Source organism: Anser cygnoides, chromosome 11, assembly GCF_040182565.1.
Source record: "Anser cygnoides isolate HZ-2024a breed goose chromosome 11, Taihu_goose_T2T_genome, whole genome shotgun sequence".
Taxonomy (NCBI): Eukaryota; Metazoa; Chordata; class Aves; order Anseriformes; family Anatidae; genus Anser; species Anser cygnoides.
In genome coordinates this window covers 9470711-9497718 of record NC_089883.1, presented here as the reverse complement: position 1 = coordinate 9497718, position 27008 = coordinate 9470711, and the positions used below count along the sequence as shown (strand labels likewise).

The 27008-nt window shown below is 37.6% G+C and overlaps 1 protein-coding gene across 1 annotated transcript in view; it reads left to right on the top strand.

The window, feature by feature from the left end:
• Nucleotides 1-27008, top strand: part of TMC3 (transmembrane channel like 3) — a 283611-nt gene that overhangs the window by 176169 nt on the left and 80434 nt on the right. The window contains exons 5-6 of the mRNA XM_067003575.1: nt 1737-1857; nt 17971-18142. The gene's annotated coding sequence lies outside the window, so the exon portion shown is untranslated. The remainder of the gene's footprint in view (nt 1-1736; nt 1858-17970; nt 18143-27008) is intronic.

The following is a 27008-nucleotide window of genomic DNA, read 5'->3' as shown; positions in this document are numbered from 1 at the left end:
AAAGCTTTTTGTGGCACTGCTATGCCATTTCAATGACCATGAAACAGTGGGAATATGAGAATTTTCCTGTGCTGCTATATTTCCATGCCCTGCTTTTGCTGTCCATTACTTACTGTTAGTTTAAAAAGCATTTGAGAGGCTGCTGAGGTTACTGTTTGCCCTTGCTGCTCTGAAGGCCATGAAGGTAAAAATGTTTGCCATTCTTTGTTTTGTCAGTTTTTTGTCTCTTGGTGTTTCAATAAGATTATTGGCTTTACTCCTGAGATCAAAACAAGAAATAAAATTGTTCAATAAGAGCTGTAATGGGGATGCTACCTACTCCAAGAAAAGAAAAATATCCTACATTTTACAGTCTTCTTCACATGATTTTTACGTGTAATCAGGAGCAGCCTGTCCCTCCAGTAGCACACTACAGGTTGTGACCAGGCTGCCATAATCTCTTATTTCCAGATTTTTTTCTTTCTTGCATCCACAAATGAGAATTTATGCCATTTGTATGGATGTAACGTGCTCAGATCACAAGCTCTCATCATTCTGAGATCTGTGTCTGAGCTGTAACACTAATTTTTGTCACACCAGTATCTCAAAGACTAAATTATGGGGTTGCTTGTAATTCTGCAGTGTATCAGACAATCTGATCCCAATTTGATTACTGACTGCAGTACAGACCACAGACATCAGGTCCTAGCCAATATGCCTACATTATTTATATATGGTATATTCTATTTTTATTTTTGTTGACTTCAATGCAGCTTTATAATTAAAATCTCTCCATGATATCCTGGAAAAAAAATAAAAGTGCCCTGTCGTCATCGCCAGTTGGATGTTCTCATTTGTTAGAAAATGTTGCAATGATAGTTATTGCACGTTGCTTCTGCCTTTCATTATAGACTGTGGTGTTCTAGGGATCTTTAATACATAGATTATTCGACCCAACTGAGTGAAGTTCCTGTTCTACTTGTGAATTTTAATTTTAGGATTATTGGTTTGTTTACATTCAACAGTTCTTTCTGTCAAAACAATCAAGCTTTTAAGATTTTTCTGCTTTATTTGTGTGTTATGACCTAATTCTTATACATTTAAAAAAATAATAAGAAGAAAATACATGTAGATAATACAGCAGTCATACAGTATGGGTAGACCCCTGTACTGGAGTCTTATACATTTAAATGCTCAAAAATAAACGTGTACAAAGGCTATTGCATGTAAAGTCAGTTACTCAATATTTAGAAAACATCAAGATTAAAATTCTGGCATGCAGACAGGCATTTACAAGGATTTTCAGAAGGGTCTAACAAGATAAAACGTTGAGCTTCTGTTTAAATTTTTGAAAACCTGGGCCTAAACCATTATACTTTTGAAAAACCGTACAGGTGCTGCTTGGATATCTGTATAATTTTGAAAATAAGTGGTATGTGTTTCACTGGAAGTCAGTGGGATTTGGCCACTGATGTTTTTGTATCAGTATTAAATACTGTATACATATCAAAAGAGTCATTCTGAAGTACTAGACCACTTGTCAGAAATGTGGATTTTGTTTAGATGTTTAGGGGATTTTCTCTAGAATGCACACCTGAAAAACTTAATTGGAGCAACTCAAAGAATATAAAACTTCTTCACAGAGTGAGGCATGTGAATGCAAAACTACCAGACATATAAAGTTCTTTAGAACAGAAAAGGCAGGTGCTCTTTGCTTTTGAATGATTAATCTAAATCCAAAACTATTTTTTTTTCAGGCTAAGCATGAATTTCCATCATTTTTCAGTCCTGAGCCAAGTCTTTACTCTTTGAAGATGTCATTAAAACCACCTCAAAGTCCCTCTGCCTCACACTGTTACTTTCAGGAATTGCTTAAAGGTAAACAGTAATATAAGTTGGTGTTATAAAGTGAATAATTAAGAAATGAGAAGAAAGATGAATTAATGTGCTATCCATGAAAGTATCTTGCTGGTAATTATATGGTTTGCAATTATACCTAGTTTAATCTGACAGTAACAGTGAGGAGCTGTGGCTTTTTAAACCATCCTTTGTTTGGGGGAAAAACTCTAATTTGTTTGACATGATTCATTTGTGTCTTTGTTTTCCTAAGTGTTTTTTTGTTGTTCTTGTTATACTTTGAGCCATTCACTTGCACAAATAGATGCATTAAAATGGAAGAGAACATACATTTTAAAAAGAAGAACGGAGGACCAAGCTGAACATTTGCTGTTGGAACTAAAAATATTAATCTTTATGTTGCTGGATATTTCTTCCCATCTGTAAATTGGGGAAACAATCACTTTCAGAATGAACTCGCAATTTAAAACTTCAAATTACAGTATTTCTACTTATACACTTAATGGCTTCCCATAGAGGACTCTATTGTGCATAAATTGCAATAGTACTACCCAAAAGAGTTAAGCTAATATTGCTTGATAAGATAAGGTAGATGAACACAATCAGTCCACTTGGGAAATGGAATGGAAAACTGTTCTATTGTTTTAGGTATCTTTCAGGTGTTTTCTCTTGTCCTTTCAAGTGTGATCTTTCTGTATGTATGTGTAAAATATCTGTCTCTTCCTATATGCTATTTCATTTTGTTAAAGGCTGTTTTTCTACTAATCTCATTTTAAATCATCTTTGTTTTCCATTATTACAAAAAAAAAAAATCAGATCATTTTTAGATGGTTGCTGTTTGTAATCATATGGCAAAAACATTTAAAAGTTATTGATGAAAAATGGAACATCCCCCTGGGTTTTATTGCATTGTTCAAAAAGCCTTACTGCAGTTTTGGCCTCTGGTACAGTGGATATGTAGTGTAGCAAGAGAAGAAAACACTAATCACTGTTATCTTTGTTAAATCTTTCATAGAATCTTGTATGCATGATGCAGGAGTGAGTGATGAATACTGTGGATAACGCAACCATCATTGCACAATGAAGCTTTTTAGCTTGTATAATTTATACTTCTGTTGATCCAATTCACTGCAGATTTTTTTTTCACTCACCAAACTAATATTTGGGTTCAAATGTTCACTCTAATGTCAGGGTCTGATATTTTTACCTCTCCCTTTCTCTTAATTTTATTGATTTTCTAAGCCAAGCATTCCGTAAATTAGTTAGAGTAGAAGGCTTATTGTGGAATGTGATATAATTGGCAACTGATTGTTGATGTAGGAGATTTATGTTGGCCTTATAGTAATAGTTTCTTATAATTGAAAACATATGTGATTTCTAGTGTCTAGACTTGGGAACTTTCCCAGGAAGGGAGTTCCAGGTGGTTATCTAAGCAGAATAGGCCAAATGGCTACCACTTAAAGTCTGCAGACATGGGAAATATGCAAATGCTGCTGGCAAATATAATTATATCATAAATCTACGTTTTAAAATTGTAATATATCCATTTACATCTAATAGTTTGACCAGCTGATTTGTTTTATAGATTAATTTGCAATCTGGTTTTAAAACTTGAAATTTGCTTTCCCTTGATTGCTCCCTAAACTGAAATAATGCAAAATGCTGAGGTGAGAAGTTCTTGATATGCCTGGATGTCAAAAAGTTCTAACTCTACCATGTGCCTGATTTAGTTGGATTAATGTGTGTTTATCTTGAAGTAGCAAGTAGTTACACCGCAATATTTATGAAATTAATTGTGTGAAATTTTGTTTAGAATAGGTAAGTTACATGGCACTTTGAGTTTTCATTTGCTAATTGACTAATTTGTGGAAGGGTCTCAGGAAGGAAACATGTCTGGAAGCTGTACAGCCTAGTAAAACATGTGGTGATTTGATATTGTCCTGATCCCAGTTTGCTTCGAACATGCTCTGCACGTTAAAATATCCCTGGAGAAGGAAAGCACAGTTGGCTATCCCAGCATGAATACTCTGCAAATATTGTTCTGGGACCCGCACAGCCTGTGACTCACAATGAATATTTTCAGCTCTGGTTCTTACTGTACAATAGGAAATACAAAAGAAAATAAGTAATTTGCAGGGGCCTAACACAGTATGACTTGATCATTGTGTTGCTAACAGAGAAAAGAGAAGAGCTACGTTAGGAGAAATGAAAAGTCCTCTCAACTCAGGTTTCAGATGCCAGATGGCTGTTTCTTGTTGTTGTTTTGTTGTTGTTGCTGTTTTGTTGGGTTTTTTCCATTTTTTCTTTTTTCCTACCTGTTAAGATAGCAAAGAATGACATACGTTATCTGGCTCTGCAGCCAAGTGTGTGGTCCAAATTATTTTCACAGAATGCCTGACAAAGTCTGCTTGCTTGCCTGCCCGCCTCAATCATTTTTTCCAACTAATTAGAAAAGTCTGCCAAACATTGTTGGGCTAAGGCACTAATTATTCTCAAACAAATGTTTCAATTTTGCACAAGTTAGGAAGTGTCTCTGTTTTAAATGACTACATGCCAAGATGCCAGAGTAGTCAATCCACTTTCATTTATCAATATGTCTGGAAGTCCTGGGGGACCAGGGGATAAAACTTAAAAGCACCATTTTGAAGCAAATGGAGGTCTCTGGACTTCGGTGCTTTTTAAGGAAGTAATGCTGCAATACTTATTTTGTATACATGAGTTTTAATGAGAAGTAAAAGGTCTCTCTTCCTTCTAGAAATGCTGTTTCTTGTGATATTTGTAACTGTGTTGGTCCTTGGATTCTATTGTTTCTGGCATGGAATCAAAGGAAGTTTTGTTAGTCATGCAAGACTGGTCTATCTAATCCTGTCTCAGGTTTTATAGCCCACTCGTTACCACCCTATCTGAGCATTACAGAAGATGGTCTCTGATGCCAAGAGCACTGGAAAGCCTTTCTTTGTAAAAGTTCAGGTTGAATTTGGCAATCTGAAGAAACTTGTATGGTTTAAAGAAAGCTTGCAGCTAGTTTGCTGAGCAATGGCCCTGAGTCTGGATTCCGTACTTCCCTACTCAGAAGTAGCAGTCAGCTTCCAGAGCAGTCTCATCCCACCTCAGATCTGGAAATGTTTTGGAAATATTGATTTATCTGGTACAAGGTTCGTAGTCTAATGGTTTGGTGTGTCACTAATGAGATAAGTGCTTCTGATCAGCTGTATGTGTACTGATATGTAATACTTCTGCCATCTGTCTCATACTGTTTGCCCTCATCCACAAAGTTGCTCTGTACGAAGCAAATAGATTACCATACTTGAGTTTCTTTGGCTTCTGTTGGATCTGCCCATGTATAATCAACAAAAAGAGTTTCCAAGAACAGCCTTCCTCCATTTCTTGAAAGTGGGGGGATGCGTTCTTTTCCAGAGAAAAATGTTTATTTTATGCTATGAGATGACAAGAAATTCAACAGTTTATTTCACAGGGATAATTGGAGTGGTTTACTCATGAGCCAACTCTAGTTTGTTTTGTAGATGTCTTAGCTCAAAGTTGCTGGATTATTATTTTTTTTATTGTATATTAAGGGGGTGTGGAAAATGAAATAATTAAACCATCAGAATGGCAGAAGAACTTGGAGCATTTCATTATTTGGTCAGGTTCCAGCAGCCACCTGTGCCAAGGAAGAAAATGTGCCTAAGTATTATGGTATTTGTATCTCCTTGAACAGTTATTCACGTTAGGGTAAATGGGCAGTCATAATTTGTATTTGAATAATGTTTTTTATGTGTTTTTCTTTTTAAAGCTTCCCCTTCCTTCTTTTAGGGGAAAATATTGAACCTGGTGCCTGATTACTTTGTATCATTAATTACTTTTGCCCTGATCTGCACAAACTGGCTTAATTGCCATCTGTCTGTGTAGAGTGTTGTGTGTGATGTTTTTCAAGAATTTTGAGAAATTATTTGTAAAGAGGAGGTAGACACTGAAAAATGTTGTCTCTGTACAGTGCTGGCAGCTCCTAGAACTGAATGCATGGCAGGGGTACATGCAGACAGATGATCTCAAGTGAAGATGTTGCAAATAAAACATTCCTGGTTCTCAAGTATGATGCAAAGCAACAAAAGACAAATGAGATGTGATTCCCAGGGTGTTCCTCAAAGTTCAATCCATTGTCATCTCTCACACAGCAAGGAAGGTTTTAAGAGAATGGTGTTACATGCTTAAAAAAACTTTATTTTTCTATTTTGTTCCTCTTTTCCTTCTTGTCCATTCTGTGCATTGTTATTTGCTAGATAATTATCCCTGCTGGTTTCAAGGTACTGACTGCCCTTTGTGAGGACACGAATCTTCCTTGTAACATCAATTACCTGGTTTACAACTGGTTATAAGCACTGAATGTATTAGACAGTTGGTAACTCTTGTTTGCATTTTTGACAGCTGGATATCTGCAGATTCAGCCCTCTTCTGAGGGGTAGGGCAACATGGGGGCGGATATGGATTTGTTCAAGGTGGCAGCTGCTCCCCAAGACCGGTAAGAACCTGGGGGCAGCAAAAATATCAGGTTACCTAGTTATGCAAAGGTTGTGATGAATTCAGGATCCTCAATACTTCTGTGCCATGAGGATCCCCCTGTAGCTATATAAACTTCTCAGGTCCTGCTTCATCCATTTGAAAGATTCTTTATACATAAAAACACTGCAAGCATTGTTAGTATAGCAGAGGATCCCATTCCCGTACATCAGTTTTTCTTCGATTTGTATTCTTCAAATACAATTTATGCATCCTCTGTTTGCTTTTTGGAAGTGATAAAGGCACAAAAGGAGCAGGCTAAATATTAATGCATAACCTGTTATGAGTCATCTTTGTAAGATAACAGAATGGAGTACCCTGAAATCAGCCCCAGTTACAAATGAAATATTAGGTGGAGTATATTATACTCCTTCAGAAACAAAATAAATTTTTTTGGAACAGATTCCATTTTCATTGACACTTGGTAAATTTAGGGTAATTCCAAGCAGTAAGTAAGGTTGTTGGAGGCCAGAATTTAGACCCTGTACTTTAGCACAAGTGCTTCTCTTCTCATGAAAATGTCCATAAATGACTTAACTCTTTTTTTTTTTGCATAAAAAATAAATTTGTGGATGTCCTTAGAACATGGTAAGTTCAGCTGTGTGTTTTTATGCTATATAATCCGTTGTACATTGAAGATCTTGAGTTTTATGGGAAACCACAGTTGTTGTCTCTAGTGAAAAGCTATACTTTGTCTGAGAACATTTCCTATTTTGTTTATCTGCTCATGTAAGTTCACAAAAGTGCAATGGAAATCCAGTGGGAGTAGCATTCCGTTGTAGCTATATGACTGTTGCATTATTTTAAATCAAGCAATTTAATGGTATAAAACCTGTTGCTTTTCTTTCTCGTAATGCATTGCTAAAATTAAACTTGATTCAGTAGAGACCTGGTTGTACTTCATTTTTTAATTTGCTCTTTTTGGAAGTATACGTTTGGAACTGTTTTCTGATATCTTTTTTCACAAAAACAGACAAACAAAAAAACATTAAAATATGCACAATTGAAATAACTGGGAGGAAATTTCCAAGTTAGCAAATTTTTCTTCAAACGGAGGTAGCTGAACGCTCTCGCAGCAGCTTGGTAGTTTCCCCATTTGCACATATTATGTAACTAAGAACAAATTTCATCTGTGAACTGATTTAATATGGCTTGTCATTCATACCTGACCTTTTTGTTTCCTTAATGCAAACTAGAGGACATCCTGATTGAAAGCAAGAGGCTGGGCCCTTGGCTTGTTTTATTCTGAGGAGGAAATGTGTCAGCACTGTCCAAGAAACCAGTAAATTGCTCTTTCTGTGGTGTTTGGGCGAGCGATGAATTGCTCTCTCAAGGGTGTCACTAACTCAGGTTGTTTCTCAGCGCGTCAGTGAAGTCTGTGCATTGCATAAAGTAATTTCCACATGAGAGAAGAGCATGCTCTTACGAAGGTTAACTGTAAACTCACCCTAAGGGGCACGGAGTGCAATGAATGAGCGTTTGAAGTTGTCAGGTACATGATTGCACATAATACTATTCTAATCACACTCCTCATGATGGAAAAAAAATTGGCAGAAATGGAGGAGATTCACTGTTCCAGAGAGAAACACTGGCGCTGGACAAGTAGCAGGGATAAATCTTTCTGTTCTCTGATATATTGGTGTGGTTGCTGTTGTGCTTGGCAGAAAGCATTCAACCTAAAAGGTTGTAAAGTTTATAGCTGTTCACACTGTGTCGCCGTGTTATGGAACCCAGTAGGGCACAGCTACAGAAAGAGATTTCTTGAAAATCTTGTCAATATATTTTGTCATTTCATGATTGATTGAACTGCAAGCATAAGCTGTGTATTTTAAGACAACACTTTTTTTGTTATGAAATTACTGTATGGAAACTAAAATCTGCTGCTTGCTATAGGTGCATCATTCTAATCCAGCAATAGTCCTTCCTCCCTTTTTAGTAGGAACGTCTCCGTGTCCCAGCCTATAAGTATGATGCACGGGTTTTCAGCTCAGAATGGATTTGGTTGCAATATATAATTGAGCAGTGGAGTGAGAGAGTTTTTAAATTATGGAGTTGATTTTAAAAGTTGACATTGGCATTAAATGTTCTATATTTGGAGCTCCTGCCTAAGAGGCTAAAATGGACATTTATAGATAGAAATAGTGATCTGAATTCCCCTCGTGGGTTTGGCAGATAGGTTTGAAAGTTGTTTCATTTTTGTGTGCAATTTTCTTTTGGCAAGAATGTGTGCAGAGGGGTGGAGGAGAGGTCAATTTGTCTATGTTTATAGGTGCTGACAAGCTGTCTGAGATTTATTTTTAATTCAGCTTGTTTAAAAATTGCATAGCAGTGTGTTTTTTAAAATACACTATTGCCAAAAATATTCGTGTTAAGTTGTATGTGTATACCATAGATTTTGTGACAGAAATTGGCTTCATCAATGCATAGTGCATTAGTTAGACAATAGCTGGTTAAATCCGAGCTTCCAAAAGTAAAAAAAAGAAATACATTTTTTTTGAAAGAAGTGGTGATGACTGAAAAGTTATGCATTCTGTGGTTTTGAGAACTAGCTTATACTTTTACTTATTAATCCAGTTAGTAAGGTAAATGCTTTTTGGATGTTTTTTCTCTGATGTGCATCAATTTCAGTGTGAAATTAATGTTTAATGGTAGTTTAGAATATATGTTTTCTAGGTATTTTTAAAAAAGCTGCTTTCAAGGTTGGCAACATTATCGTAAAAGCTCTGGTTGTTTCCAAATAAAATCAAATTTACCTGGTTTGAAACAAATTACAAAATAATTTGATTGAAATCTGAAGTAAAGAGCTAACCTGTAAATGTTGTGGTTAGTTCACGTGTTTTCAGCCCACATGGATTATAACCAGCACGGCTTTATTTGCCATACAGGTCCTTGGGGAGGGTGAGCGAAGGAGCAGCTCACCTGGACCCTGCTTAGGATCGGAGCCTCCTTGCCAGCAGACTGGCTGAGTGTGTTTTTGCCAACCCTGGGGGGGTACTGGAGCTTTCTGCTGCATGCAGTGGTAACTTTCAAGCATAATGTTGATGAAGTGAATTGCTGCGGTACTGTGTTACCAGCCAGATTTTCTCTCAACTGTACTGCATTGATACTGAAATGATATCAAATAATTGTCAGAGAGTGAGCTAAGACCTGTACAGCAATGCCTGCTGTTTTCACAAAGGCGCTCTCTTCCTTAGCATGGCAATTTCAAAAGGCTGTAGGCCAAGCATTGCAACCCAGAGAAGATGTATAATGAAATTCAGTTAGTTATTTTTGTCTAATTTAAAACAGCCCAGGATGTGAATCGGTTAACACTTCTGTAGATATAATTAGCCATAGCAGTCTGCACTTAGGTAGCTTTAGCCTCGAATCTTTGGTGCACCTTCTCTTTCTGAAGCAGTGACTCTTCATCCAGAATTTGATGCATCACTTGACCATGGACTGATCTAAAATGAAAACTTATATTAAGAACAGTGCCAGTAGTAGCAAATGGTTACGTTGCAGGAATCATAGCCAGTTAAAAATTGGAATTTCTGAAAGGGGGGCTGGAGTCTTAATCTCAAACAGCTCTGGAAAAATTGCAGCTCTGGTCTCCACAGGGAAGGAGAAGGGGGAAACATTAATTCAGAAAACATGTGCAGCACTCCACTGTATAAATCTGGAGTTCAAAAATAAACTTTTTTTAGCATGCTTGAAAGTTGTTGCTGACTACTGCCAACTAGAAGATTTAATAAAGAGTTTAACTTTGTGCAGCCCAAGCCAGCTCTGCAAACACATGCTTTCCCGCTGAGATCAGAATGAATATCTAGTGCAGTGTGCAAGAGCCAGACTGTACGAGCAGGCCTGTCTACATGCATCCCTCATCTGACTTCAGTTATTGTTATGGTGGGCACAGTTCCATGGCTGTAATCATTGCAAAGAGTGTGTGTCCAAAGCTCTGCTCCAAACTCTATCATGCTGCTTACATTTTTCAATTATTTTAGTAAGGTCGTTTCATCCGCAAGATTAGGCTGTTTGGTAAATGGACACATTTACCTTCGCAGCTATAAATCTCTTTATAGAAGATATCTTGTGCTCTCCTTACATATCTTCCAGCGTAGGATTTTATACTTCTTGGAGCTTAGCCCTGGCCATTTTAGAAAAGTCTTGTAATATAAAGAAAGCGAATTAATAGATGGTGTAAAAAGTCACATTTTTTGTTAGTTCTTTTTAAGGTGCATTTTCAAATCTAAATTTAATCTTAAACATACCTCAGTCAGTATCTTGATGGGGTAGATATGGGAATGGAGTTGAAAACATATTTTTGTTTTCAGCCAAGAATTCGGCTTTTGTCTAGGAATGTGTGCTGGTGAGAGTGTTTGGGAGAGCAGCTCATCAGGCTGTGCGTTGGAGTTTGTGTTTTCAGCCTAGACCTTCAGTCTTCTCTGAGAAGGGCCTCAGAGTACTGAGAAATGAGTTTACTGTGCTTGTTCTGGAAGGGATGAGAATTCTGTAACGTTAAGCAGCACTGATTCAGAGGAAACTTGTCAAGCCATGTCCAAAATCTGTTTAGCCGGATATGTTGTGACTGGGGAAAGTCAATAAATAAAGGAAGGAACCTTTTATACCCATGGCCACATGATCAATCACTTCAGAAGATACCATCTTTGGTTCTATTCCTTCACATAAACACCCCTTTCCAGAGTGGCTTGTAGGAGGAATATGTTTTGTTTATCAGAAGGTAAACAGACTAAAACATTGCCAACCTGTCAAGAAAAGTTGAGGGAAAAGAATGTACCTTCCTGATATTTGGGTGTAATGGGACCAGGGGACTTAGGGAATAGCAAGGAGAAAGAGAGTTCTTTTGACTCCTCTGAAAAGCAGATTGAAAAAGAATACTTCAAAATGAGAAGCTATTGGTGATGGGATAGGACATGGGATAGGACTACAGTTGTGCACCAAATCCAAGTTCTGCAGTGATAAGCTCCCTGACTCCTGCTTTGACTAGCTTAGGCTTCTTTTCTTTCTTTTCCTGTCATTCCCTGATTACCAAGTAAATATAAACACTTTGTATTTTCCTGTGAAGATACAAGAATTAATACTCTAGATCCATAGATAAAATTTTGCAAGCTAATGCATTCTAGGATATTGTGTGTCTATAGAGAAACAGGTGAAATTAAGCTCCCCTTGCTTAGAAACTGAGTCTTTTGCTTCTTGGAGGCTTGTTCTGAAGCCTTACATGAACATTGCTGTTTGTGGTTTCACTCCCTTTGTTTGGTTTATTTTGGTTTACAGTCATGATGAAAAAATGAAATGAAAATAAAAATGAAACAAGCACTAACCAGAGCCAATTGGTCTCTGCATATTTGTGTGAGAGAGAGTATTGAGGTTTGGTTTTATTGTGTCAGTCTCAGGCTGGTTCAAGGAAACAGTTGGCAGTAAGTGTTCTGCTAACAACTAAGCAGTTGCATTAAAGTAACACTAGAAGACTGAGAAACCAAGAAAAGAAATGAAATTCAAATGTAAGAACTGTGCAGTGTTCAGGGGAAAGAAAAAAGAGTGAGTTTACAGATGCTGGTGGCTTTGCTACTTATTCTTGGAGCTCCAACTGTGTGTTGCTGGGGAAAAAAAAAAAAAAAACTTGCCATGAGGAAGTGTTTTGGATGTGAACTAGAGTGTTTTGAAATGCCCATCTTGTAAAAGTTTATAAGGACAGCAGGGAAACCTGATAGCTGAAGTTTCAATGAATAGCCCCATTTGGCAATTATTCCCAACAGAAACCAATGCCCCAGGAATTTTGCTTGGCACAGCCTACTACAATTTTTGCATGGCCTGACTTTAGCTGTGTAAAATCCACCTAGGAAAAAGTGGTTTTAAGATTTTAGCTATTGGCCATAGGGTTGAGGGTACTGGGGTGTAGGGAGTCTGGCTTAGATTTTTAGCTGCTTTTCTGTTTTCATCTAACCCCAGACTGTTTTGTCCTAGAAATGCGAATTCCCAGAGTCATCCCACTTAACTGAGCTGTTAAATTTAGGATTGTAAATGTCCTAGATTCTCAATATAGTCAATGAGATATGAGTATCTCCAAAGGGTAATTTGACCCCTCCAATAGCTGAATCTGCCCCTGAGGGTAACTCTTCTTTGCCTTTATGGTTGTGAGAAGTCCTTAAGACTTCACAATTTATGTGCCTAATTTATGTAGCTATGAGTGTGAGGATTGCACCTGAGCATGTCTTACCTAGCTTTTCTTCTTTAGGCAAAATGCCTTGTGGTATTTTGATACACAAAAATTTGTCTTAAAATGCCTGAAAAGAGATTGCTTCTGACGCTGAAATTCTGGCTTCAGCTGCTAAGCTAAGGCAGAGTGGGGCAGGATAAAGGAAGGCGGCAATAAATATTTTCCAGCAAATATTATCCAGCACATAAACATGGCAAGTGCACAAACCTTGGAGATGGGGAAAGATGCCATAAGTCCTCCAGTTCTGCGGAGAGATGGAGCAGGGAAGTTGCTGTCTGGCAGCTGAGGTCAAAAGAAATCGGGGAGGCAGAGGAAGATGTGATGCTGTCAGAGCACAGGTAAAGGGATGATAGAAATGATGTCCTCGGTGCTGAGGACAGAACACACAGATCCTAGAGAGATACTGTGCCCATCGAGTAGGGGGAAAGGGGTCTGCTGTAAAAACCGTTAAGGGTTATGAATGATGTTCTCAGTGTTTTCCCCTGTTAGAATAAAATCAATGGTGCTGCCTCATTTTGAATGCTTTGTGCGACTCCAACCGTCCCATCTCAAGAATGGTGTGATGGAAGTTGTAAAAGTGCAAGAGAAGGTGACGTGATCAGAGGGATGCGATGGCTTCTGTGCAAGGGAGGTTTCAGTAACCTAGTTTTTTTTTTTACAGTTTCAAGAAAAGGTGACTAATCAGGGGAAACAAGATATATTGGAGCTACATAAAGTCAAAGTGATATAAAGAAAGTGAAAAGATAGTGATTATTTATTATTTCTCACTATACAAAACCCAAGTGAAATTATCAGGCAGCACATAATTAAATTACGGAAGCTATCGCTACAGGATGTTGCAGATGCCAAAATAGAAATGGTTTCTTAAAGTGATTAGATAAATTCATGGAAGAATAGTTCATAAAGAGCCATTAAAGACACTGATGTGGGGCCAGCCTCCAGCTCAGGAAGTTTCTAAACTGCAGGTTTGCTTAGAATTGGCAGGGCATGCCTTATGCTTGTCCTGTATTCATACCCTTTCTGTAAGTATCCGTTTTGGCTGTTATCAGAGACAGGATACCAGGCTAAATGAATCTTTGGCGTAACCCTCTGTATGGCTTTCTTCTTGCTAAAACACACAATAAAGGTCTGCATTAAGTATCTGCGATGCAGACCGGATGCAATTTAGCTCTGAGAATTCTAATTTCTGCATATGATATTATTCTTTCATTTACAGTGTTACTTAAGCACTTGCATAAAAAACAATCTAGAGGACTAAATCCAGTGGTACAATTATGTGTCAGTTCCCAGTGCGCTCTCCTGCATTATGTTCTACATATGCTACGTCGCTACTGGCCCATATTATGTGTATGTTAATCTGGTCTATGCAAATTATCTTTCTGCATTTCTCTGTAGCTGTTTAATAAGAATACTGACCTAGGTCAATTACCTTTAATTATCTAGGAGGTTTCTTTTTAGTGTTAGTATAACCTTGGAAAATTATTAACTAATATGTAGACCCTTGTGTATAGGTCTCACTGAAGGCTGTTTCTACTAGCAATTAAGAAGTGAAATGTAATGGAATTGCTACTATCTTCTTGGAATTATTAGTCACATCAGTCAAAATAGTTTTCACTCCGGCCCCCATTACTCTAACTTCTTTAGAATAGCAATGTTTGTAGTTTCCTGCTGAAGTAGTGCTGAGAGCCAGAACCAAGCAGCAAGCACAGTGGGATGCTGTATGTCTTCTGTAGCTTTTCTAGGGTTTGTCCTAAGAAGAATTTCATACCCATGTGACAGTTGCTAGCAGGACAAGAAGCTTTTGTTTAATATTCAGCATGCAAACTGATTTCTAGCTTAAATTTTGGGTGGCATTTCCTTTGAATGTAATTTGTTGGAGAGTATCTGCCTTTCCCTATGTATGTTTAGTATATGTGGGTTAGTAGTCCCACCAGTGCAAATTAAATGAGTTCTGTCAGTACCCATTTAAAGTTTTATTTGTAGTAGACCCAGTGAATCCTTGTGGAAAATTGCTCATACAAACTTGGAGTCATATAGGTGTATTTACTGGTGCATTTAATGGGTTGTTTACAAGCAACTTGGATGAAATATGCAAAATTTGACACTCCTGCTGAGGTAGAGGGGGATTCCAAAGTCTTAAAAATACAAGCAATAAAAGTCTGAATATTTTACTTTTGTCAAAGTAACAGTTAAGTGTTATGACTTCCTGGGCTCTTTAGCTTCCCATGATGCCAGCTGTGTGTTCCAGGAGTCTGGAAAGCATGCAAATCCTTGAGGAATCAATGTAATAATCTTTTGTTGGTGTGAGTGAACCTCATATTGACCTGAAACTCTCAGAACACCCAGCTTCCAGGTGTTTGGCCCCAAAACTATAGGATCTATAAGTGTAGTGCTGTTTGCACGATAGGGTGATCTTAGAGTTTAAGGCCATGGGAACCTAAGCCTTTGCAGCACCTTAGAGAGGTAGCCTGAGAGGAAATCAGGCGCTCTTTTTGTGTTTTCTTATTCCTGTCATTCTGTTAAAGTGGGGACAACCACTTTTATGGGCCCTCTATGCAGGAGCAGGACTGTGCTTTGTGTGGAAACAGGTTTTCTCTTTTTTAATTCTTAGTTTTATTTATTTTGATTATGGGTGTGTATTGTCCTCTCATCCTTCCCACCCCCACCTCTGGAAGGGTGGAAGGGTCCTTTCTAGAGATTTGTTATTCACATATAGCATTTGCTTTTGAAAATTTTGGAAAGCTGCCAAGCCAAAGAAAACGCTTCTTGTACAGTCTTTTCTGAACATGCAGGGAAACCTTGCAGAGGCTTTAAAGCTGCAAAGTGTTGGAAAAAATCAGGGACATTTGTAGTATTTGTATAGTGCTACAAATGTGGTGAGATATGAAAAGCTGTGATGGGGGGAAAAAAATCTCTTCATTTGTCCTATTCTAGAGAGAGTGCTGTGACAAACATGAAGAGAGCAACTGCTGCCCAGAGAACGGAAGTGGGTTACAGCTCGGAGGCAATTTGCAGGGGAAGGAGAACATGAGGTTTGATCAAATGCCAAATTAATTTGTTGCAAGTTCGCTTGTGTAAATAGACATCATCTAAGACCTCCTAGTGTGTCATTAGAAGGGTAATATCAGACATGTCTTACAGATGGGAAAACTGACGAACGGAAAGATTAAGTGACTTTCCTATGGTGTAAAAACAGGTCACTGACAGAGCTGAGAGAAGAACTGAAGCTTCTGGAATCCCGTATTTTTCCTCTGTTGAACCATGTTATCTCAATTACAGGGATGAGAACACTAAGAAAACCAAGCCTGGGGTGCTGTTTGCCTCCAACCTCATTGCATTGGTTGCATGCTATTCTTCTAAGAGAACTACTTCAAGGATTGCAGCAGAAGAATGTGCTTCTAAAAGCCATTTTGATGAAATCCCAAAACTAGCAACAGCAAGCAAACCTTTCTCACTTTCCAGCTTGATAATAAACCTCACCAGTTGACAGTTTATTTTCTATCCAACAATCAAGTCTTGACTGAAAGAGCACTTGATTCTTGAGTAGGCAATAACAAGCGTAGGCATGGAGTTGTTGCCACTTGTGCTTTCATTTCAACAGAAAAGTAGAAAACCAGATTTGCTGAAAATGAATTGAAATGTTTCCCTTAGCCCTCTTCTCCATGTATATCTATTTTCTGTTCAGTTTTCTTAAATGGCATTCACAGAAGCTGACAAAGATCCTCACTTAGATTTTTGTCTTTTTCTTTTGGCTTTTCACTTTAGGCTTATATAACAAGGTAAAAGACTTGTCTTTCTTTCCAGCTTTTATAATGAGGTAAAAGACTTGATTTTCAGTCCAGTTATGGAGGTGGTGAACAGAAGAAGTGAATATTAAATAGAAGTGTTAAATTGAAGCTGTATGGTTCACATAACCTGACTATATGCAGTGAACTCAAATGAGCTGGAGGTCAGTGAGCAAAGAATAAAAACGTGCCCTTGGAAAATTTGGTTAAATCAGGGGATGTATCACCTCGCTTGTGTGTTTATAGTATCTAGAGGAGGAGATAACACAGAAATTGCGGATTTGACTGATGTATCTGTTTTGAAGGCAAAATAGGCCTGCTGTGGGGCACTTTGCCATTCCTATTCCTTGCAGCGTTATTCCATTCCCAGAGCTATGTTTCAAGAAAGACTAGGACATAGGTATGCTTGCTAGCTTGGAGCTCTGGGGGGTAGGAATTGTTAGTTTTATACAAAGACTGGAGCACTGAAGCATTGACCTTGATTTGGATCCTGAGGTGTTACCATATAGAAGTTTTCAGTGCGTAAAGGAATAGGATTATAGAATTACTGCAAAATGTTCCCATGCATAGCACCATACAAGCTACTATGAAGAAAATTAACTCTATCCCAGCCAAAACCAGTATAGAGTGTCATGTCCAGGGAGACATCTGGTATGTTCCCATTCATTGGAGTAAGATAAAGCCATTGGCAGCTACCTCACAAAGCTTCCTTTCTTAAAACTACGTATCGTATTTCATAGGTTAGCTAAAGGAAACTTTTTTTCTCAATTAGTATAAATTACCATGGCTTCATTAATTCCTTAATAAGGTTCCTTTGCATCAGGTGTTGCTACCACCCCAGAATTTCTGTACTGTTTGAGTAGAGAGAGAGAACCTTTAAATCCCATCCTTCATTAGAGTAAAGCTCTTTTTTCCTTTGTTACCCTGCATAACAGCTGGTAATACAAGAAAGTGGTCTACCATCCCCCCCAAATTCTTTGAATTCTACTTCTAAAGCTCTTCTTTGAATCATATTTTCTAACATCTCTTGGGGCTTTGTGAAAAAAAAAAAAAAAGAAAGAAAAAAATCATTCTCTTCAGCATTGCACAGACATTGACTGGGAAATCTCTTTATCAGTGGTTTAAATCAAAAGTAATTTTTTTTTTCTCCAGAATCCATTTTAGTCTCCTGTACTGCTGTTTCTCAGTGTGAAAGAATCTATTTAACTGCCTGCTTTTTGGATGGCTTTTAATGTTGTTTTTAGATTTATACAAGGGGTATTTTGCCAATGAGTCTCTTCATCTTTACCACTAGAATGATTTTTAATGGACATCCAGTAGTTTCATACTAAGTAGTTTCTTTCAGCTTTATTCTCCCTAGGGAGGAATGCACTGAATGGCTGGAAATGTCAGCAGCTGCATTAGTCGAAGCAGTTTAGCTGCTGCCACCTCCTAGATAAATCTTGCCCTTTTTCGTTTCTGTGTTTCTGACTGTTTCCCTCAAAGTAAGAGAGCCAAAAAAACTTCCTGTCTGGCATAATACAGATTAGGAACTAAATTAGCTGCTATTATAGATGGGCATTTTTCTATTGATTTCAGGGTGAAATCCATTAAAACTGGCAGAAAAGTTGGCTGCATTTCCGTAGAGTCGATGAAATAAAATAGAAATATGAAGCTGAGAAAAAGGAAGGAATGTGTGCGGCTGTGTGAAGTAGAGTCGAGCTCAGCCATTGGAAAGTGGAATGAGGACCTTGCCTGCCTGTCAGAGAAGGTAGGTACAGCATGGGCACTGCCACTCCTCTTGGCTATCGCTTGACACACAGATGAGATTTAACAAGGAAGCAAATTAGCCAGGATACTCATCCTGTCCTTCAGAGCATCTGAACATGGGCCTGGTTGGAGGCTGGAAATGAATTCAGTGAACCTTTGGTACCGTGCAGCCAGGCATTGCCTGTCTTGCCCTGTTCATAAGCTGGTGAAGTTGGCACTGCAGTTGCTGATGGCTTAGTCGTGTATTTTGTCTGAAAATGTGTAGAGCCAAGTCTTCTCCCAGGAGTAGAAGTTGCTGATAATAATAATTCTTTTACTTGTCTTCATTCATATACATGTTGCAATGATTAAAAATAGCAGCTAGATGGCTGGAGAAATTCTCCATATAATAAAACACATCTGCCAACATATTTTGCAAGTTGGCCTGTCAGGAAAAGTCCATAGTCTTAAATATGCTTGCTTTTTTTTCATGTTAAGTGATCAATAAATTCAGAGTTCTGGCTGTATAATTCCTTATGTTACCTGGAGGCATCACAGGTTGTGCCTCAGAGTATAGCTGTGGATCTGTCCGACATCTAAGGTCCTCAAAGAAAGGAGAGATTGTGCTTTAGACCAGTAGAATTACATTAAATGTATACATAGCTGCTTGATTACAACTGTGATCTTGTGTTAAATGTTCATGATACTTGATACTGGAGCCAGCATATCCCACAGCTGTGCAGTTGTTTGCAGTGCTAAAAATCAGGATTTTAGGAAAGTGATTGTATGTTTTGAGTCATCAGCACGGATTAGCCCCCAGAAATATTTTTTAGTGTAATGGGTTATCAAACTTTATGGTTGCTTTCAGAATGTGTGTTTTTACTGCTTCCTGGTACAAAAAACTCTATTTTGAAACTATTTTTTTGAACTACTAAGGCACAGTGACCACCTAATTGACAGGGTGTTGTTAATGAGAACACTGGAAGGCTTTCCGAAAATCTATTGTAACTGTTTCTGAGTTAGTCAAGCAGCCAGCCTGACAAGTTTGTTCCAGTTAGGAGAATTTGGTGCTGGAGACAAATGTCTTTCATGAAATCCTGTTTACTTATAGAGATGTGCCAAGCACCTTTTCCCTGAGCATAGGAGGATCAAACAACAGGAGATTGTTTTCAGCTGGTACTCAGACCCAAAAGCTCTGTCTAGGATTTTCTCAGTGCTGCATCCCACATTTGCCCAGCCTGCATCTGGATATCCTTTATAAAAATCTGTTTGTATGTGGTGTTTCTGCTGTCCTCTTAGTCACACCCACACACCAGTCAGACAAATCTTCTTTTGCATAATTCAAATTCCTGCTTTGGCCTGTGACAAGCTGTATGGTAGGATCAAGGCTGTTTATATATTTTTTAATAAAGGAATTAGACTATGAATTGTTTTTTAAAGAAAGTGTATTGGTTTTTGGTTATAATAGCAGCTCCCATAGTCTATTCTATATGGATATTCCTTTTTTTAAGCAATGATAAAATAGATATTGTGTGGACAAGCCCTAAGTAAGCACCTCTCTTGCACAGGGAGGGTTCTAGAAGTAGGATGCTCCCTGTGGCTGTGGTTTTCTGTGAGCATTAGGAGGATTGTCATGTGAATTGCTTGTTTAGCAATTTTTGAGTTCAACATCTGTATTCATCATTGTCTTTGAGTGAGTGGGTGTTTCTTAGCTTTGAGAAAATGCTCTGCTGTTCATCCCATCAGTGTGTGAAATATTAAATGCAAGCAGGGAGGCTCTGACTCCAGGTCAAGGTCCAGAAATACTTTGAGTCAGAGAAGTGTCTCTGACAGAAGTCTTACCCTCCTGTCACCTTGCTTCTGGGAGCAGTAGTTGATCACTGGCCAATACAGCAAGTGTCTGGGCTGCAAGGAAAGTGAGAGCTGAGGCTTGCTGACCTCTTCCTGTGGAAGGGAGGAGATGTTCGGGATAAGGGTTGTTCCTCCTGGGAGGAGATGGCTTTGCAGCAGTGTGGATGGAAATCCAGGTCATTTGCTGCCATTCCTGTTTTCCTTCAGTTACAGTTTCTACGTACTGTCTAGGTACGCCATTGTTTAGTACTGATATTGTTAAATAGTATTCCCCTGGTTTGTACTACCTGTGAACACTTTTCGTCAATCTGCTTCTTGGGGAATAGAGCTGCTCTGTGGATGGTCAGACTGAGAAAGATGTTTGCAACATAGAGCAAACACCTAAGGCTATGGTTACCTGCCAAGTCATTGTAGAGGACCAGGAATGTGTATATGCTTGCCTGAGTGTTCATTTCAGAGGTGAATTTTATTGAACTTTCTCTTTTCAGCACTCAAGCTACAAAACAAATGAGCCAGAATTCTTAAAGGGGTGATGATAATACTAGTATATTGTCTAGAAACTAGCAACTTCAGGTTGTGCTTCATTATTTACAAATCCCAGGCATATTTTAATACAATTTGTACAAGCAGCATAGTGCACTTTTATCATGTTCCTTCCCCAGACCATCTTTCCTCCTTATCTAAGTGTCCCCAGATTCTTTCATCTCTCTCTGGGAAGCAATCAGATGGTTATGGAAATCCAGCAGGCAGGACGAGTCTTTCAGTGGTGCTCGTGACTCTGAAGACAGGATTCTATCCTGCATAGAGCAGCCCTTGGGCAAACTAAAAGACCTCCCATTTGCAGGACCAGAATTCAAGTTTCACATTGCTTTTTCTCGGCACCCTTAAGCAGAAACAGACAAGGCACAGGGCTGAATTTGCTGCTTCCATACATACTTAAGGATAACTTACTTTTGGAATATCAGATTTGCAATAACCTAAAGCCATTAGGAATGGTTCATGAACATTCAGGCATGCATATATAATTCATGCTAACTGAATACATTTATGTGCACGCTTGTAAAACGGAAACAGGTTGCAACTTATTAGTGGAATAAATGGAATTGCTTCTTTATAGCATGTTTTATGCTTCTCTCTAATTTAAAGCTAGATCATTGAAATATAAAATTGGCTGATAATTACAATAAATATTCCTAGAATGTTTCTACTTTCCAGCTTATACATAATCTTTGTTTCTTTTTTAAGCGCTTTTTTCTCTTTTGGATCGTTCAATATATACTATGAGGTTTTCAAATCTATGCTTGTGGGTAAATAGCTTCTAAATGAAGGCTTGAGGGAAAATGTCAAGTTTTACCTGAGTTAAATTATTTTTACTGGAGATTCAATGAAAGGACTGAATCCACTTCAAAACAGCTGTTGCTCTTAGCTAAATTCCTCCTATATTATTAGATAGCTTTACCAATATTATGTTACTAGAATGAGTTGGGGAGGGATGAAAACAAACAAACAAAAAAAGCATTTTCTCATGTTGTATTGAGTAAGAAAAAGAGTTGAAATGGGAGGTTGTTTCTTTTTCATGTGTAAAAATATCCTGTGTTTTATGATCTAAATCCTCAAATGGAATAACTCTCAGCTGTACTTTTTGATGTCCATGAAACAATGGAACAGCTCATGCACAATACGTCTTTAGACTCATAAGGCTGATTAGTTTGGGGAAGTATGTACATCCACAGCTCTACTAAGAGAAACACACAGGCTTTCTTAATATTGTTTCTTCATAGTGTTTAAGAATAAAATTTTTGTGTGGCTGTGTTTCTGAGCTATATTGCGGTCAAAATAATTATCCCTATACTCAAGAATTAATGTGGATCTCAGCGCTTGAATTTTTAGCAGACTAATAAGCAGACATGTAAGTGAATCATTATCAGGGCCTCTACAGACAAGATGGGTGTGGAACTGAACATTTGCAAAGGTCTTAGCTAGTATCTGAGTCTTATGACCACAATTTAAGATCTTAGTTTAAACTTTTATTTAATTGAAAGAAATAAAAACCACAGTAGACGTTTCTGATTTAGTTCTGATCAGATAGATTCAGATCATAATGATTTCTTTATTCTTATTTCAAGAAAAAAAATAAGTTATGACATGTTCATTACTTGTTCTTGATAAGATAACTACTATATTTTGTGATTAAAAACCATGTGGAGGAATGTGGTTGCAAAACCACAGCGTTTGCACAGAGAGCTAGCTAAAGTTAGAGCAATTGGAGTGACTTCTATTGATGTATTTTTTATTGTTTTTCCTCAAAGTGAAACAATTATAAATATTAAATCTCTAAATATTGATATAAAATATAATACTGTTCTTATATTTAAAGGAATGAATGCAGGAAGTTTTTTATCTGCCCTTATTTTAATGAGTTGAAACACCAATGGAAAAAAGAAACAGAGGAGAAAATTCTGTGGATTTTTTGAGATTCTGTGGCAGATGGAGCTTTGCCTTTTCCTTGTGTCAGGTTTCATTTTCAGTACTTCTCTTTCCTCCTTAGAATGAAAATGTTAACTAACGCTTCCTCCCTTACTTAGTCCAGCTTTATCAAAGTCAACACCCGAAGTTCTGTACTACACAGCTCTCCTTTTTAGAAATGTTCCAAAACATTCTGTTGTTATTTTTGTCTGACAGAAATCTATATGTCTTACAAATGCTTTCTTATGTTGTATTAATGAAGGCAGCTAACATGGCTACTACGTGGTTATGGTGGACAGGAGACATGAATGTTTACAGAAGTGCTGAACTTTGAAGGCTGGCCGTGGCATACTACCTAACTAGTAATCATTGCAATAATCACCCTAGTTTTTCTATGTCAGATTGGTTAATAACAACCCAGGATTACACGGCCGTGAGACTGTCGTCTAGGTCAGACTACCCAGAATGGTTAGAATTTTAAATCCCTTACATTAATCCTTTTGGTGTATATCATGAAAGTATAGCCTGTAGCTGTCAAATTACATATGCACTGTGAGTGTAGTCTGTTTAAGTTCAGGACTTAGCATCATGTATTCCAATTCAATTTATTTTTATATCTCATCTTTCACACAGAGGGTCTGAAAATGCTCAACAGTGAGAGACAGAATAATGAGATAATGCTTTACAGAACTGTGTAAAGTGTCTTGCATATAGATAGCAAGCAAGGCAGAGGTTGGATTTCAGTGAGAGAAGACAGTTGCAAATTAAAAGCAGTGGTAGTATAAATACAGAGCAATACTGATAAATGAGACTTTAAAGGGTGTATGTTACTTATGGGAGGAATAACACAAGGATGGAAAGGTAAAAATGGCATGATAACCTCTGCCTGAAGATGAACTCAGAAAGTTGCTGAGGGGCTTTGAAAGGACATCAGGATTCAACTGTGAACAAATGTAAAAATGAAAAGAAAAAAAAAGATGTTAAGGTTCATTTTAGACAAAATTAATCCCGGTCTGAGCAAGAGTCACAGTGATGTTATAGAAATAGAGGGAAGCAGGGGGGAGGGTAGCGGATGGAATCAATATATATGAGTGTGGTGAGATGAGTAGGTATCTTGGATTGAGTGTTTACTCCCAGATTGTTTCACATCTAGGACGTGACACTTTTCCCATTTCTCCCAATATGCAATATCCGGCATTCCAAAAGCAAAGTGAGAATTCCCCATTGTGGGATTTAATCTTTTTTTTCTTTTTTTTCTTTAAGACACTGCCTTTCCTGGACTGAGTCTCATGAATTGTAGTAAGGAAGTAACACCAAGTTCTTATTTGAAGACAGTAGCAGTAGAATCAGGGAGAATATTCAAATTGCTCTACAGGAAAATCAATGTAATTTAGATTCACGTTCCTGAACCACCTTAGTTAACTTGTACAAATCTTCTAACGTAGACCAAATTTGAGTTGAGGACTACAAATACATTTACACTAATTGCATAAAACTGATGGGCCAGGCTGAAATAAGCATAGATCAGGAAAAAAAATAATATATATATATATATATATATATATGTATAGTTAAAAGCATAGAGCCTTAAGCAGTAAAGAATGGAGATGCTACAAAACCAGAAAGTAGAAAAAAGCTTCAAATGTTTTTTGTTCTTTGAGGACAGCACAAAAGACAGATTGTTGGAAGTTCTGGGAAGGACAGACTAAAAACCAGTGCTGCCTTAGGAGAAGAGAGAATAATCTATGTCCAATAATAATTTAAAAAAAAAAAAAAAAAAGGTAGGGATTCAAAGTGAGGGGGACGGTATTTGGGAAGAGGATATCATCTCATCTCCATTGAATTTTCAGAGAAATAGGCAATGAGAAATGAAATGGTGATTAGGTAGTTAAGGCCTTTTAAGGTTGTGAGTAGAAAGAGCCAGTGAAGGAAATCATGAAAAGCGAGGGATGGAGAAAATGGAATGAGAACAGGATGGTATAATGGAGAAGAGATTGAGATTTAAGAGGATTCAGTGCTACCTACTGTAGTTTAATTATATTATACCATAATTACATTAATTACTTTTCCACTTCATGTTTTTAGGCAAAACGTTATGCTAATTCTAGAAGAAAAAAAATAAAGTTGTCCCTCTCGAATAAACAGAGTTTTTAGAAGGAGACTGAGGTTTCTGAAGGGATGCAATCAATCCATTGTGAGCAATGAGTAAGTGGATGGATCTCTCTGAAGAGATGACTCTCTGAAGAGAGGTTGGATGCACCTCTGGGCAGCCTGCTCTAGTGGTTGGCAACCCTGCCCAGAGCAGGGGGATTGAAACTAGATGATCTTTAAGGTCCTTTTCAACCCAGGCCATTCTGTGGTTCTGTGAAGAGGAGGTAAGTCCTGTTCCAAATACTTCCAACCGACTGGTTGTCTTTGCTGACCTTCACTCAGCTTCTGGAAAGACTTGGCTTTAGAAGGTAACCTCAATCTGATTTGATGAGATGTGTAGCATCTGTACATAGTTTTCTGCAAAGTTTTGATACACACCTTAACGTGTTATAAGATTGTATAGCGTGCTATGAGATTGAATTACAGCAGTTGCTTTATTCCTAAAGAGCGTTTTATATAAATGAACTGGCTGGAAATCTTAGACAATTGTGATTTTTTCCAGAGATGAATTTGTCATAGGACTACAATAAGACTAGTTATTAAATATTGTTAATATATTAACTACTAATAAAAAAGTCAAACTGTTTAATGTCATGATTTTTAAAAAAATGACCCTTAACATAAGTCTTGACATAAATTATAATTGTTTACACAGCCCTCCCAGCAGTCTACTAAATGCAGCTTGCCACTCAGAGTTTTATAGCTGTTCTGCTTGAGACAAGCTATTCTTTTACATGTAGTACTGGGCTGTAATGCAAATTATCACTATAACAGGGCATAAATAAACCCTGTTTTTTGCATCTTTTAATTATATCACATATGTTATAAAAATAGAAAATATTTGAAATGCTATCATCTCACATGAACCGGGCAATCTTTCACATTTTCTCTATCTCTTTTATCAATAGTTTTCCCCTAGTTGTTTTAAAATGTTAGCATGATATGAAAGGTTTCATATTTAAAAGATTTCATCACCTTTAAATGACATTAAATGGCTGAGCTTAGTTGAACACATGCACTTTCTGCTCTGTGGGGTGGTTAATAAAATATGAACTTAGCACACAGTCTAATATTGATTTCTCTGGGAAAGACTGGATTGGTATTAGGTAATGTTGTTTCATATGGACAGCAAATGACTTAAAAGACCTTCTCAGCTTTTTGATACTCACACTGTACTTTCAGCACTTCTGCAAATATATCTGTACATTTTCTGTCTGACCAAAAGTAGTGTACCTGATACATGTCAGAAAGTTGGTCAGGATTTGCTTTGTCTCTCTTTGAAATGCTTAAAGTCATCTTTTGTAATTTAGGGGCTTGGTTACAAAAAGCCGTGATATAGCCTCTGATATTCAAATAAGAATGCCCTCAAACAACACAGCCATGACTTTCTTATCTTCCGGAAAGAGAGTTTGAGAATGTTTGGTCTGTCTTCTGGGGAAAGCAAAACCTTAGCTTTCTGTTCCCTTGCATTGCTAGTCCAAGATCCAAGCTGTATTTCTATAAAAACATGAGCAGATTCAGGAAAGTGTGAGGGAATACTCAAAATTTCATTAATGCAAGGGCTTGAGAGGGAAGTTAGAAGATTTGTGTTAACTTCCAGAGAATGGTGGGTGTTTTTCAGTATCCATTGATACTGAATTTTTCCTAAGCAATTCTGTGTTTAAACCATGTCATCAAAGGACCAACTATAAACAATTCTTCTTTGGTAATGTCTTCTCTTTACTGAGACTGTAAGTACGCTGTGTAGGGTAAGGGACCATATAAATGAGAATGTCTATTATTTTTGGAACCTCGCAGTTTTGCAGTGAGCCTCAGCCACTGTTAGGGTAAAGTGGTCATATAAAAGAAATGTTTTACCAGTGGATAATGAAAGCCTAGCAGGACAAACAGGATGGAAATGTGAGAGTTTGGAGATCTGCTCAGAGGTGAGTGGGTTATAGAGGGCTATAGTTAGATAGGGATAAATTTTGGCATTAGGGGTACCTGTAATTTTGTAAATAGTGGCCTGAACAAATTCCCTCAATAAAGTCTGGGCATCATTATAAAGAAGCTACTAGAGCTGAAATGATGGAACAGATCTAGTAATAATTGAAAGAGAATCTTCAATTTGTGTTCAATAGCTATTAGACCAGATCCTTTCTGACTTCAAAACATTTGACTGTTCATTTCCCAAAGGGTCTGCTTCATAAGCTGAAAAACTCCAGTATTTTTGTTTTCTTTGTCATGTAAATGAGCATGTTTGGAGTCCTCTTACACGAGATTCTTAAAAACATGAAAAGATTTTCCAAATATCAAATCAAAACACCTAAAAATGAAACAAAACAAACACAAAAGGCCTAGATACCACCCCCACCCCTGCAGCTGGGAGACCATTGTGGAAATATAAGGAGTGCAGAACCACATCTTTTTTCTTGGTAATA